Raw genomic sequence first — 16,155 nt, 5'->3', positions numbered from 1 at the left:
TAAGGAGTTGTGAAAAAAATTTCAGACCACTGTGGTATTGATTGCAAGAACTGGAACATGCTGTGTAAAAACAAATGGTTGCAAAAATCTGGCAACAGCTACTAATTCCTGGAAATCTTTACAAAAGTATTACTTCATAATAAATCAATCAGAGTTTCTATAATGATGTAGTCATGGGACATCTTACCCACATTTTCAGGACTGTATCCCAAATGGAATACCATTAGTTATTTCATGGAGTATTTAAGAAAATGATGTTCCTTGCAAAATAAATACATTTGGTGTACAGACATGCCCCTAACACACTGTGGCTGCTATGGAGAAAGCAACTGTGACCAGTCAGGATTCACTGACACATCTCCAGAATTTATTACACTGTAACTACGAAAAGCACTGTTCAGATGACCATGGCAGGTTCAATTATCATATACACATGTGTATTTCCAGCAGGCTGTCTGTGTTATCCTGTAGTCCGATGAAAAAGAAGAAAGCTGGTGTTCAAAGAAGAGGGCTGCAGTCCACAAAAGCTTATACCAAATAAAACTAACTAGTCTTTATGGTGCCACAAGACTGTGCTGTTTTGCTGCAGTGTAAATAGCTCTAAATCTTTCTGACATGAATTAATTGCAGTTAAAATGTTCTTAAAAGAAGTTGTGATAACATTTGGGTTGGATCTTGTAGACATGGGTAGACCCATAACTTAACCTAATTTCCTTTTATTTCAGCAAGGCTACTTTAAACGTTAATGTTTCTGGAGCCAACCTTTCAAATCTGTTATTGTTTTTACAACAGCAAAGGGCATTCCAGAGACTGGAAAAATTCAAATCTCCCCATCCGAGTTTGAAGAGGGCATTTCAGCTTTGGAAAAAGAGACCTAATTTATCCTCCTAGTGCCTTTAGAAAGTTCTATAGTATTTTCCTCCCTGGCATTAGAGCTCTTGATGATGAGAAAAATGAAAAGATGGCAAAGTGAGAACATGGCATGAATTAATGATCAGGGGCTTTGGATCTGCAGAATCCTCAGCTCTCCAAGTTCCCAGCTACATCCTGGATATGGGAGGACATTTACATTAAACCTGACGGCAACATGCAATTTTCCTCTCTTTCCTTGAGCGGGAACTAATTCAAGGGAGAGAAGGAGGGCGTTTCATACTGTTGGATGCGGCAGCTTCTATACCTTCAGAGTTGCTCTCCATGCTGCATTGGGTTGATTTGTTGATGTGTAGTGTATATACAGATGTGCAGATGATACCACTCTGATGGCAGAAAGTGAGGAGGAATTAAAGAAACTTGTAATGAGGGTGAAAGAGGAGAGTGCAAAAAACGGTCTGAAACTCAACATCAAAAAAACTAAGATCATGGCCACTGGTCCCATCACCTCCTGGGATATTGAAGGGGAAGATATGGAGGCAGTGACAGACTTTACTTTCTTGGGCTGCATGATCACTGCAGATGGAGACAGCAGCCACGAAATTAAAAGATGCCTGCTTCTTGGGAGGAAAGTGATGACAAACCTTGACAGCGTCTTAAAAAGCAGAGACATCACCTTGCCAACAAAAGTCCGAATAGTCAAAGCTATGGTTTTTCCTGTAGTGATGTATGGAAGTGAGAGCTGGGCCATAAAGAAAGCAGACTGCTGAAGAACTGATGCCTTTGAATTGTGATGCTGGAGGAGGCTCTTGAGAGTCCCCTGGACTGCAAGGACAACAAACCTATCAGTTCTAAAGGAAATCAACCCTGAGTGCTCACTGGAAGGACAGATCCTGAAGCTAAGGCTCCAGTACTTTGGCCATCTCACGAGAAGAGAAGACTCCTTGGAAAAGACCTTGATGTCAGGAAAGTGTGATAGCAAGAGGAGAAGGGGACGACAGAGGATGAGATGACTGGACAGTGTCATCGAAGCAACCAACATGAAATTGACACAACTCCGGGAGGCAGTGGAATATAGGAAGGCCTGGCTTGCTCTGGTCCATGGGGTCACGAAGAGTCCGACATGACTAAACGACTACACGATGACGAGTGTATATACATGTTTACAGGAACTACTTTGTTCATAATATATCGTGTGTGTGTTGTTAACAGGCAAAGAGCCAAGCTCAACAGCAGATTACATCTGTAGATGTTCAGGTTGAATCTCTGCCATTTTAGGTAGGAAGGCTTCGGGAAAGCTAGGAGATGGTTACTGAGTCGATGCTACTGGACTAATGTATGTATGAAGAAGTTTCCTCCATTTGTTCGAACCAAGGCTGTTAAGAAAGGATTATGTTTTTCAATTTAGACAAAAGGTGGCTATGACAGGGTACATCCAGGACTCAATGGTGAACAGTGCAGAATAGTAAAGAGAAACTCTTTCACTTCTCTGTGAGTGTTCAGGTCCATGCACACATATGCAGCAAAACATGGCTAACTAGTAACATCTAAGGACAAATAAAAAGAAAAGTTCATGTGGAACAGAACTATATTACACACAATACAGAAGTCATTTGCAGAAATCTTTACCATAGGAATTTTATATAACAATTTGCAGATTTTTGGTTCTAAGAGGATCAGACAAATGTTTCTCACAGTATACTTTTTTCAATTGTTTTTTTTCAATTGTTTTTCAATTGTCATAATATATAAGAAAAGAATCCTTCAGATGCAGAATCTGTAGTTGGCAGGCTGTCTCTGGCAACCAGACTGGCAACAGCTATTTAGGTAAAGAGCTTTCCCAGATTTCCCAGATTTGCCATTGTGATTTTAAAAAATGAAAGTAGACATTTCTGTGTGCAAAGCATGGCTCTTCTGTTGAACCATGACTCCTGCCATCAAAAGAATACAGTATCTGGATAACCCTGTTGCACCTGTTGATAGGTCTATCAAGGACATTATCTTGTTTCCAGCAGTGGTAAATCTCATGCTTTGAGAAAGTCAGCAGATAAGTATGCCTAGCTCTAACAATAGGCACAGTGACGTAGTCTTCAGGCAGTAGAGGATGGGGTACAGCAATAAGAAGCCCATAGGTACAACTGTGTGTGTCATGCAGGCTGCCCAACATATCCTAAAGGAGATAAAGGATGCTGTCTCACCACAACATCCTTTGGAACAGTGGTTCCCAACCTTGAGTCTCCAGATGTTCTTCTTCTAAAACTCCCAGAAGCCTTCACCACTAACTGTGTTGGCCAGGATTTCTGGGAGCTGTAGTCCAAGAACATCTGGGGAATCAAGACTGGGCACCACTGTTTTAGAAGAAAATTCTCCTGCCAATCAAGTTGGCTTATGCACATACAACAGGACGGGGTGCCATATCATTCATCTCATTAAAATGTCTAGAACAAAAAAGGCAAAGTAACAACTCTCCACTATTGTTTGCTCTTATAGCAGCTATTAGTCAGAGGTGTATAGTTTCTCAGCATGCAATTACCCTGAGCAGTCAAACCAAAGAGTTATTGAGAGACCAACATGTCCATCTTTTTTAAAGCCATCAAAACTAGCAGCCATCACCACTTTGTAGACCAATGTATTCCTTGGCTTAATTAAGTTTGGGACAAAGGAGTCCTTTTTCCAGATCCAGGACTGTGTGACCAGGAACATCAAGACATATTTATCAGGAGGAAAAATATCATCTGCCATCACCCCTTGAAGGTTCTGTTTTTTCCTCTGAAGAAGCTGAAATCCGCCACACAGCTGGAGTGGGTGGGTGGATGGGATTTTGCCAGCAGCAATATATTGGCCAAAATCCTATTGAGTCTTTAATACTGGGGTAATTCATTTGTCATATATCTATTAGGTGAACACAAGTTAGTGTAATCATTTTCTCCTGTGCACTGATTTGTGCAACTTGGTGTACAACAGCAAACACCTACGCTAGCTTCTTCATTGCAGCATTTTGAGCCCAAGATTCACACCAATTGCATTATGACAGCAGGCATGACTAATAGGACTTTGACCATTGTGGTGAACTGCGTGTCTCTATCTGTATATACACACAGGGACAGATGATGCATGCACACAGATATGGATCAAAGCTGCTTCCTGCATTTGGGGACTGCTGTTGGGTGCCCCCCCCCATGGGACAGTAAGGACAAGCACTGGAACTTCAGAATTTGCCAACACACCAAAGGTGGTTCGAAGATATAAGTCTGGTAAGAAATGGGGGAAAAAGGTTTTCTCTGTCAACTTTCTTAATACTTTCAGAAGTATTACAGGATGTTGAGCACTATACAAGGCAAAAACTGAGGTTCTGAAGAGTGGCAAGTGAAACTGAAAAGCAGGCGCTCTGAATTCCAGATGAGCTGGGATAAACTCATTCAGGATGACTTTGAGACAAGTCAGAAATGTGTACCTCCACCTCTTTCAAGTGTTCCCCATAAGACTTATCTTTCCATCACATCCCTAATAAAAGTTTCACTTGCAGCCCTTGAAATGAATCATTCAGCAAAAGCAATTAGCAGTGGAAAGGCACTAGACACTTGTAATTATCTAAATGCTTTCCCATTACCCATGTGTGGGAATAAATCTCCACAATTAAATTTGTTAGTGAATGCTAATTGCAATCTAGCGAATAACATTTCGTTTCATTTGATTAGGTACGAGAATTCGGCTAGGTCACAATTAGATTGAAGCCAATAGCTTACATTTATTTTATTTTATTTTTAAAAAGATTTTGATCACAGAGAAAATGAATTGTGACATCAAGAGACCTGAAAACGAGATCTGGCTTCAGTGGTGCAAGTTAGAGAAGGCAAGGGCTGGCAAGGCCTGGGTTGAGCTCAGATATGACTGACACCTGCTGTGTTAGGACAGAACTACAACAATAAAACACCTTAAGTCAAGCTGTAAATGTCAGGAAATTAAGAAACATTCCTCAGTCTGAAACTTGATAATTCTGTCTCCATAAAAATTATTTACATGATGAGTCAGTGACAACTATGTCATGTCTTTAGATTCTAGAATTTCCCATTTTATTGTTTTTCTTTTCAGGCATTTTTGAAACAATAGGTTGGGCCCAGACTTATTGATCTAGCTATGTGCAAATAGGCTGGGAGGTGGTCTTCAAAAGCCACCCCAGTCCCACACCCCAGATAGCACATATCTGGCTAAGAGACCTGCTGAAATGGGAAGAAGTGGGGGGGGGGGGACCGTAAAAACTGAACAAAACTACAGTACTTCACCTAAGTTGATCCCAAGGCTTAGAAAAATTAATTTTTCTGGAGTATGACTCTCAGAACCCCCAGCAATTTTGCTGTTTGCGACTTCTGTTTTGTATAGCACTACAATTGCCATCATTCTCTGCACAACATGGCCAGCAACCACAAAAGTTGTTGCTTGACACATCTAGAGTGAATCAGGTTGGGAAACGGCTTCTGAACAGCAACCATGTGAGGAAAAGTGTATCACAGAAAGTGCAACCTTTTGCAATCCATGAGAAGATTTTTTTAAGGCTGGTTTTCTTAATGGAGTTTAATTATTTTTCATGCAGTCTAGTAAACACAAAGGTCATTGGGGCTTAACTGCCATACACATAACTGAATATGAAAAGGTAGCAATCTAAAATATTTAATGGACTTTTGAATAATTACAGTGGCACTCCTTCCCTAACTATTTTTCTCTGAGTGAGTAATTTAATGAGAGCAACTGAACGTGTCAGGGTTGGATCAATTGCCAGCCGTCATCCTCTGGTCTAACCAGAATTAACCTTAATTGACTTTGTACAGGAAAACATACAAAAAGTTATAATGTTAAAAAGCATGCTAAAGCACAATTAAACTGTAACATCAAAACAATAGTGAATTTCAAAATGCTAATGTTCTGATGTTTGCATATTCCCCGAGAAAATGATAACACCAATCTATTAGAACCAATTATTTAAAAATCAATCCATTGATGAAAGCCTGCCAGGATAAAAGCATACACTATTTGCCTTTCAGTGAAAGAACATGACTCTGAAAGAGAGTTCTATAGTGTGGGAGCAGCCACTGTGAAGGCCCTCCCTCATAGTCAGTCAGTCAGTCAGTCAGTCAGTCAGTCAGTCAGTCAGTCAGTCAGTTATACCACCTATCTGGCTGCAAGGCCATTCTGGGGGGTGGGTATACAACACAGTAAAACAATAACACTAAAAAAATCAAACATAATCATTATACAAAAATCTAAATTACAACATACAATTACAATACACATACCCCTACCAAACATGACTGTGAGAAACTGAGAAGTGTTTACGTAGACATAAATTGCTCTGGGGTAATGTCAGAGAAGTAGATTTTGGGAAAATCTTCCTATTTAATTAGAGAAATAAGTTAAATTTAAAGGAATTCATTTTGTGGTGATCTGGAGAAATTAATTGCCTTGCCCTCTGCAAAATGGGTATTCAGTTGACACAGAAAACTGTGAGTTCGAAAGAATAGTTTTGTGTTTTAAACATCATCATCTTCTTCTTAGAACTGCATTGCTGGAATGGATCCTGTGGATCATCAAGTCCAGCCCTTGTTAAGGAGGCACAAGTGGGGAATCGAACCCACAGCCTCCGGCTCTGCTGCCAGATAGTTAGACAGCTAATCTGATTCTTGAGCAAATTACCTGGCATTCAGCTTAATCAATCAGTGATCTGTGATTGGCTACTTCAGCCCATCATCCTCATTGTGAATGAGCATACCACTAGGGCAGTCATTTTGTGATGGCACCTATGGCATTTACACAAGATTCCACATGTACTTTTCATGTGAACACCTTCATTTCTCCATTCACTCTCATAATGACACAGTGATGATAACTATAGAAATCTGTAAGGCTACTGAAAAGTGAAGCTTTGGACAAAGAATTTTCTTTGTCATGTGTGTTGGTTCCAGTTTTTGAAGACACACAGGCAAAACGTCCTGGATAGGCTGTTACTGCAGAGGTTCTCCTTCAATTCATTCTTGTTACTGGTTTTCCTTTGTTTGCTCTTTTCTGCACTGGTGATGTTCTTTTAATTTGAATCTCAAACTGGAAAAAAAATCCTCACTCTTGATACAAAACATTTAGTCTCCTGCTCCAGCTCAAAGTGTGACAGTCTGCATTTAAAAGTGAAAATCAAGGAACCCAGGATCACTAAAATGGTTTGTGCGTGTAATAAATATTATCTCACCCAGTGGTAAGGGACTGTGGGAGTTGTAGTCCAAAGGGTCTAGAAGCCCATCTTGGCTTAAAAATGCATTTAAATGCCTTGAGACCTAAACATCTGAAGGTACTCTTCCTCCTACACGAACCTACAACTCTGTGTCACATGATTGGTGTGTGAGACCAAGATCTTTCTGTCCCTGGAGTTTCCCAAGCTATTTGCGTTCTGGTCTCTGTCTAAACTCAGATTATACATTTTATCATCTTGAAGCCAGTCACAAGCAACAGGGATGATGAAATTCTCTGTGGTGTGTGCTAAATGGCAAAGGGTGTTTCAGTAGCCCTCCACTACCAGTAGGTGGCACTACAAAGATGGACACTCGGACAGCGATGGATGGTTGCTCTTAAAGGCTGGTATTTCATTTGGCGAAATTTGGTTCATTTATGTAGTTAGTAGCAGGCTGAATAGCTCCATGAATTAGGTGTATTTGACTGTGGAGTCAATTCCCCACTGAAGAGCCAGCCTGTGTGGCCTTAGACAAGCGGCACAGTTCCAGGATGCCCCAAGAAGAAGGGAATAGTAAAGCACTTCTGACCTTGAAAAAGGGTTGCATAAGTCAGAACTGACTTGAAAGCACACAATTACTATTACTTTGCTGCTAGTATGGAAGCAACAACATGATTATAGCAGTGTTAAACACTTTTTCAGACATATTTTGGGCCCACAATCAAAGAGGAAAGTATCAATCAGGCTTCTTTACAAACAAAAAGGGCACTGCTTCTGGGAACCATTTGTTCCTCTGGTTACCATTTTTCTTCCCAGCATACCTCACGTGTGTGCATTTCCTGTTTACTGTTTTTAAGCAAAACATAACTTGTGTAGCACTGAGAAAATAGTAAGAAGTGCTAGAAAATGATTTTTAAGGAACTTCCCTGCTGTCCCTCCAGCAATTACAGTAGAAGGTTTTGTTGTGAATCACTCAAAAATATTCTTCACCGGCTGAAACGAAGGACACCTTCTTCCTTCTTTGGCATCCCACCCCACAGAATGCCATGGGGAGATAAAAGGGGTACCTGAAGTGGCGTCTGCTTCTTCCTCCTTTGGTTGACCTGTACAGACCTCTACATTAACTGACAGGATAGAGTTAACAGATCTCCACAGGAAGAATTAGGTGGATCTTAGGTGATAACAGCTGGGGGACCCCTCTGGTAAATTAGAAGCACCACAGTCGCACTCCTTAGTAGCTCTTTCTGTCAGAGTGGAAAAATCAAGAAATTCACCATCTAATTCTTTTGCTCATAGAAGTGGCACGAGAACATTTCATCTTCCCATGCAGCCTCTTTCCAGTGCTCCCGGACTCAGGCAGATTTAAATTCTCTCTCAGCTGCTGTAAGGTAGTTTGAGTCAATACACCACCACAGCTTCTCCAGAATAGCAGTTCTAAAAATTGAGATCCTAGGCGACGCAGGGGGTTATACAAGGGTGGGCTTTTTAAAATAGAAGCCAACAACTCAGACAGAAGTTTCTGTTTCCGGCTCCAAACTGAGAATGTTCAGGTGAAAACCCTCTTGTCATTATATAGACCCACAAGAAACTGAAAGCTGACAAATGAAGTTCCATGCATTTAAAGTCACATGATGGCAAAAATTCTAACATGACAAATCAATTTTCTTCATAGTCTTCTATGAATGAGCAGATAAACTGAGTGATGTTAAGATCTTTGCACTGTTTATCCTTGATTATAAGACTGCTTTATTCTGGTAATATGTAAGAACAGGTAAACACACTTGCATCAGTGTCAGGAGCAATTAACACATGGAGTTACTAGATAAGATATGAAACATTTTTAAAAATGTATTCATGTTATAATTTTATGTTGTAACATTTTATGGTCCTCCCAGGCGCATCTGCACAACAGTAAACACTCAAGCCAACAAAACCATTCACCAATATAATCTGCTAGCAGATAATTATTTTTAAGCAGCAACTACCACAAGCACACTTAACCCCTGAAACAAGCAATCTGAGTAATGGGGAGGTGAAAACATTCTGGTTTCCCATGAGGTAATCTGGGACTAAGGTCTTGTTCTAAGAAAGAGCATTAACCTACACTCTGGACACTCTTGAAGAAAAACTGAAGCCCAATCTTGACCTTGTCAGATCAAGCTGTTGTTGCTGTTTAGTCATTAATTCATGTCTGACTCTTTGTGACCCCATGGACCAGAGCACACCAGGCCTTCCTGTCTTCCACTGCCTCCCAGAGTTGGGTCAAATTCATGCTGGTAGCTTCGATGACACTGTCCAACCATCTCATCCTCTGTTGTCCCCTTCTCCTCTTGCCTTCACTCTTTCCCAACATCAGGGTCTTTTCCAGGGAGTCTTCTCTTCTCATGAGAAAGCCAAAGGATTGGAGCCTCAGCTTCAGGATCTCTCCTTCAAGTGAGCACCCAGGGTTGATTTCCTTCAAAATGCATAGGTTTGTTCTCCTTGCAGTCCAGGGAACTCTCAAGAGTCTCCTCCAGCACCACAATTCAAAACATCAATTCTTTGGCGGTCAGCCTTCTTTATCATCCATTGCTCACTTCCATACATCACGACTGGAAAAAACATAGCTTTGACTATGTGGACCTTTGTCAGCAAGGTAATGTCTCTGCTTTTTAAGATGGTGTCCAGGTTTGTCATCGCTTTCCTCCCAAGAATCAGGCATCTTTTAATTTCATGGCTGCTGCCTCCATCTGCAGTGATCAGGGAGCCCAAGAAAGTAAAATCTTTCATTGCCTCCATATCTTCCCCTTCTACTTGCCAGGAGGTGATGGGACCAGTGGCTATGATCTTAGTTTTTTTGATGTTGAGCTTCAGACCATTTTTGGCACTCTCCTCTTTCACTCTCATTAAGAGGTTCTTTAATTCTTCCTTATTTTCTGCCATCAGAGTAGTATCATACATATCTGAGGTTGTTGATATTTCTTCTGGCAATCTTAATTCCGGCTTGGGATTCATCCAGTCCTGTCTCTCGCATGAAGTATTCTGCATATAAGTTAAATAAGCAGGGAGACAATATACAGCCTTGTCATACTCCTTTCCCAATTTTGAACCAATCAGTTGTTTCATATCCAGTTCTAACTGTTGCTTCCTGTCCCACATATAGATTTCTCAGGAGATAGATAAGGTGGTCAGGCACTCCCATTTCTTTAAGAACTTCTGATAGTTTGCTGTGTTCTACACAGTCAAATTGTGTAGTCAATGTAGCAGAAGTAGATGTCTTTCTGGAAGACTCTGACTTTCTCCATAATCCAACACATGTTAGCAATTTGGTCTCTAGTTCCTCTACCCCTTCGAAATCCAGCTTGTACTTTTGGGAGTTCTCGGTCCACATACTGCTGAAGCTTACCTTGTAAGGCTTTTGAGCATAACCTTGCTAGCATGTGAAATGAGTGCAATTGTACGGTAGTTGGAGCATTCTTTGACACTGCCCTTCTTTGAGATTGGAATGTAGACTGATCATTTCCAGTCCTCTGGCCACTTCTGAGTTTTCTAAACTTGCTGGCATATTGAGTGTAGCACCTTAACAGCATCATCTTTAAAGATTTTAAATAGTTCAACTGGAATGCCATCACCTCCACTGGCCTTGTTGTTAGCCATGCTTTCTAAGGCCCACTTGACTTCACTCTCCAGGATGTGTGGCTCAAGCTCAGCAACCACACTATCTGGGTCCTGGACACCCAGATCTTTCTGATATAATTCTTCTGCATATTCTTGCCACCTCTTCTTGATGTCTTCTGCCTCTGTGAGGTCCCTACCATTTTTGTCCTTTATCATATCCATCTTTGCACAAAAGGTTCCTTTAACATCTCCAATTTTCCTGAACAGATCTCTGGTTTTTCCCTTTCTATTATTTTCCTCTATTCCTTTGCACTATTCATTTAAGAAGGCGCTCTTGTCTCTCCTTGCTATTCTTTGGAAGTCTGCATTAAATTTTCTGTAACTTTCCCTGTCTCGCTTGCACATTGTTTTCCTTCTCCTCTCTCCTATTTCTAAGGCCTCGTTGGACAGCCACTTTGCTTTCTTGCATTTTCTTTTCTTTGGGATGGTTTTTGTTGCTGCCTCCTGTACAGTGTTACGAGCTTTCATCCAAAGTTCTTCAGGCACTCTGTCCACCAAATCAAGTTCCTTAAATCTGTTCTTCACTTCCGCTGTGTATTCATAAGGGATTTGGTTTAGATTATACCTGAGTAGCCCAGTGGTTTTTTCCTACTATAACATCTTTATATGCCACTCTACCAGATGTACTGTTCAATAGATACATTCTTGGGCCTGGGTAAAAATGATGCCAGCCCTGAAACTAGCAGAGTTTATTTCCCTAATTTAAAAGTACTGGGAGGGTGTTTTAAATGAGCTATAAGAGGCCAAGCAAAAGGAAAATAGGGTAAAGGTGGTGTGTTTTTTGTTTGTTTTTACTACTATTGGGTCAAGTGATTTTGCCATGGTGTCAGTAACTCTTGGTATGGGAGCAGAACCATAACTCTTGGTATGGCAGCAGAATTAATTTATTTAATTAATAAAACATCCAGGATTAAATGATGTCATGTGTTATTGCATATAAATTTCTACAGTCTTTTAATTGTATCCATTACTGTAATTTTATCTCGTCATCCTCATCATACTTCACTGAAGTAGATGACTAACATCCTTGTTGAACAGACGGATGTGATGAAGTGTATTTTTCTAATTAGAGATGGGTTATGTAGTCATGTCTTAACCATAGAGAAATCCATTTTGAGTCTGACACAGGCTAAGTTCTGGAAAATTACTAGTAGTTATTTTCAGCTTCATGTCGCCAAGCTTATCGCTGCAGCTGGAGAGAAAAACACAGCAGAGTCAAAATATCTCTAACCTGAGTTATAAACAATTCTTTGGTGTTGGTGGGAAAGTAGGGCGTACCCTATGCTAATTCTTTCCTTCATGATTGGTCGAATATGTCAGGAAGGGGCAGGTTGGAGAAATTTACAAGAGGTTGGAAAAAGGAACTCTGAGAGAGAGAGAAGAGAGGAAGAGAGTTTTGGGTATCTGAAAACATGGCGTTGAATATCTTTGATCCAGACGAAGGAACCTGATTTAACAATATGGACTGTGTAAGAATATCGTTTGTTTTCCTTAGTTTATAGTTTAGATTTTGTTTTGTTTTTAATGGTTAATTTTTATAGAAGGTGCTGAAACGTTATGCTGTTGCTTAGAAATGAAACTGTAGAGAAATGTTTCCTTTGTTCACTTAAATAAACTCATGTTGTTTAATAATTGGCCTTTCTAGTCCTTTGAACAGAACAGTTTCCCTATAGATAATGAATTTGGCCTTACGTTACCAAAATTGAGTCATTGAACAGTAAAGTTACGGTATTAAGTGGTTTCTTTTTAGTAAAATCGAAACAGACTTAAATGCAGGTTTTCCAAGAGTTCATGTCCCGGAACTGTGTTTGACTCAAGCAGTTAACTTCAATCGGGAGTGAAGGAAGCCTGGATTTTCCTGTTTCGTGGTTTTTGCTCTCATTTATGAGACCAATAACTGACAACGGAAGTCCCATGCAGGAGAGTCAGTCAGTGACTCCACAGTTGAACAGAGGTGGAATCTAGATACATGTGCCCTGGAATCAAACAACCAACTAAATCCACATGACTTTTGATGGGATTCTGACAAAATTCTTCACACACCCCCAAAAAAAGAACAAACTTAGCAATTAAAGAATAAGGAGAGGCTCTTTTATACAGTGGTGCCCCGCATAGCAACATTAATCTGTTCCAGGATTAACGTCGCTATCCGGATTCGTCGCTATGCGGGGGGAAAACCCCATAGGAACGCATTAAACAGAGTTCCTATGGGGGAAAAACTCACTGGTAAGCGAAGATTCCCTCATCCGGCCGCCATTTTCGCTGCCCGGTAAGCGAGGGCAGGGCGCGAAAATGCTGCGGGCGGCCATTTTGCTGATCCGGCGGCCATTTTGGAACCGCCGATCAGCTGTTTTTAGAACATCACAATGCGAAGATCGGTAAGCGAAACGCTTACCAATAATTGCAATGCGATTTTCGGCCATTGAGAACATCGCAATGCAATCGCATTAGCGATCGCAAAAAATGCATCGCTATGCGGATTCGTCATTAATCAGTGCCCTCGTTAAGCGAGGCACCACTGGTATATAGAAAATCGGCTAAAGAACAGGAAGGAAAAAGTAGAAATAAGTGGTAATTTCTCTGTGGTCCCTTTGAGATTTGTGTTTTTAAAAAATGGTTCAAAAATGACTTGGAGTAGGGCTGTACTGGCAGCTTAGCCCTAAGGTAAGACAGCCATTCTCAGTCCTTTTTTTTTTTTTTTTTTGCCGCAGCAATAAACACAATATGAAAGAAATATAGGCTGAATCAGGATTTTATCAGTCACATGACTAACCCTGAAAGCTTGTGTGAGAAGAATTGTTTCCAGTCTTCAAATGTGCGCCCCAACACCACCGAGGGGGCATATGGCCCTGTTGAGAATGTCTTCCACCAAAATCCTGGTGAGTGTTAGGAAAATAAATGGCAACACCTCCCAGCCTTATTCACAGTTCTCTTTTCAAAAGCAGAAACGTCCTCTTTCTTTTTGGGGGGCACTCCATTCTCTTCCTTCTTTTTCATTGGGGGCTTGCTCTCTTGCCTCAGGACAGAGTGGGTGGGAGATGATGTCACTTGCCCTAAGCATCAAAACGGATGGTGCTGGCTGTGCTGGGAGCTGCCCAGAGAGAAGACACCAAATTATTTCAGATGGTTAAAACAAGAAAGGAATAACAAGGCTCTCCAAAAGAGTATCTCTAAATTGGGGGATGAGTTATTAAAATGGCTAACACAGTTCATTGTAAGCAGATGTGAACTGATGCAATGGCAGCAACAATAACAACATCTTTAACTTTACATGTGCCTTCCTGTGATTTCAGTTGGTAGACTGCCCAGCAAAGAGATCTTGGGGTTGTGGTGAATGAACTCTGATCCACACAGAATGTGACCACTGTGAAAAGGGCAAATTTCATGTTTGGAAGGAAGAAAGTCAAAAATAAAACTCTTATCATTTTGGCCTTATGGCACTGGTGTCCTTATGGCCACATCTGGAATCCTGGAATCTGTTTTGGTCATAGCACCCAAAAATGATGTTGTAGAGCAAGAAAAGCTGTGGATAATCACAAGCAAAATGATCAAAGAATTGGAACAAATTTCATATGAGGAAACATTGGAGACTGTTTAGCTCAGAAAACAAAATGGGAAACAGGATAAAACTGTATAAAATGGTAGAGAAGAAGGCATTCTCGCTTTGTCCCTCTGTCCTGATATTAGAATGCAATTGGGGTCATTCATTGGTAGGAGATGTAGGTCAGAGAAGAGGAAATGCTTCTTCACACAGTGCATAGCTAAACTGTGGTCAATTCACTGCCAAGGGGTGTAGTTTTTCCACCAGTTTCCTTTACAAAAAGGAACGTTAAATAAATTCATGGAGGTTGGAGTGATCAATGGCATCATGTATTGGCTATACGTCATAATCAGGATGGCTATATATCACCTCCAGCACTAAGGTGTGATCACACAGTTGTATAGCTTGATTTTGGATTGCTGGTGGTGTGGTCCAGTGTGAAATTTTTCACAACGATCACCTGGGCAACAGTGTTCCAGCCAACCCCTATTTGGGACCCAAAAGGTGTACCACTAGGGCTACTACTTTTTGAGGCTAGGCTGAAGCAATTTCCCAATGGATAGAAGGGTTACTTTAAGGGAGATTGCTCCCAGTAAGTAAGGGACGTGGTGGTGCTGCGGGCTAAGCCATAGAAGCCTCTGTGCTGCAGGGTCAGAAGACCAGCAGTCGTAAGATCGAATCCATGCAACGGAGTGAGCTCCCGTCACTTTGTCCAGCTCCTCGCCAACCTAGCAGTCCGAAAGCATGCAAATGCAAGTAGATAAGTAGGGACCACCTCGGTGGGAAGATAAACAGCATTCCGTGTATAGCCGCGCTGGCCACGTGACCACGGAAACTGTCTATGGACAAACGCTGGCTCTACGGCTTGGAAACGGGGATGAGCACTGCCCTCTAGAGTCGGACACGACTGACTAAATGTCAAGGGGAACCTTTACCTTGCTCCCAGTAAAATGAACCCTTTCCACTGTGATCAGACCTGTACCTTTCTCACAGTCTGATCACACTCTCAGCTGCTACAGAATCTGGGATTGATGATGCAGCTCCACTCATGTATAAGCTGTGGGCAACTCATGGGCCCATTCTGGCGTGACCAGGATGATGGGCCAGGTGGCTTTTGGTCAGATCCAGCAGACCCCCTACTTATGTTGTTCTTATTAGAAGCATCGGTTTATGAACTTATTCTGTAGCAATGAAATGAAGGTTGAGGGAAGAAGAATAAGCAAAAGACAGTGCTTTTTACGCAACCACAGTTGTGAGGGAAAAAAAGGTACAATGGAATCCTCCCTCGTAAATTACATCCAAAAACAAAGAGACCACGTGTCATGGAAGTTAAAGGCACTTGATGGCTAAGCCAGTACAGTGGTGCCCTGCATAGTGACATTAATCCGTTCCAGGATTAACGTCGCTATCCGGATTCGTCGCTATGCGGGGGGGGGGAACCCATAGGAACGCATTAAACTCTGTTTAATGTGTTCCTATTGGGGAAAAACTCACCGATAAGTGAAGATTCCCCCATCCGGCCGCCATTTTCGCTGCCCGGTAAGCGAGGGCAGGGCGCGAAAACGCTGCGGGCGGCCATTTTCTGCACCCGGTGGCCATTTTGGAACCGCTGATCAGCTGTTTTCTAAACATCGCAATGCGAAGATCAGTAAGTGAAACGCTTACCAATCACTGCAATGCGATGTTTAGCCTATCTAAACATTGCAATGCGATCACATTAGCAATCGCAAAAATGCATCGCTATGCGGATTTGTCGTTAAACAGTGTGCTCGTTAAGCGAGGCACCACTGTATTACATGGGAAAGCAACAAACTAGGCACAGAACATACTGCTAACCTGACCCTAGGATAAATACTGCCCACTATGAGTTAGG

At 41.5% G+C, this 16,155-nt stretch overlaps 1 long non-coding RNA gene across 1 annotated transcript in view; it reads right to left on the bottom strand.

Moving 5' to 3' along the window:
• The window catches only part of LOC110083502 (uncharacterized), a 30,867-nt gene extending 14,950 nt beyond the window's left edge, over positions 1-15,917 (bottom strand). The window contains exon 1 of the long non-coding RNA XR_012082599.2: positions 13,515-15,917. This is a non-coding gene — a long non-coding RNA (uncharacterized LOC110083502). The remainder of the gene's footprint in view (positions 1-13,514) is intronic.
• Between the last annotated feature and the right edge of the window lie 238 nt (positions 15,918-16,155).

Source organism: Pogona vitticeps, chromosome 1 (assembly GCF_051106095.1).
Source record: "Pogona vitticeps strain Pit_001003342236 chromosome 1, PviZW2.1, whole genome shotgun sequence".
Lineage (NCBI taxonomy): Eukaryota > Metazoa > Chordata > Lepidosauria > Squamata > Agamidae > Pogona > Pogona vitticeps.
Note: the sequence above shows the minus strand (reverse complement) of the source record. Positions and strands in the feature narration are given on the sequence as shown.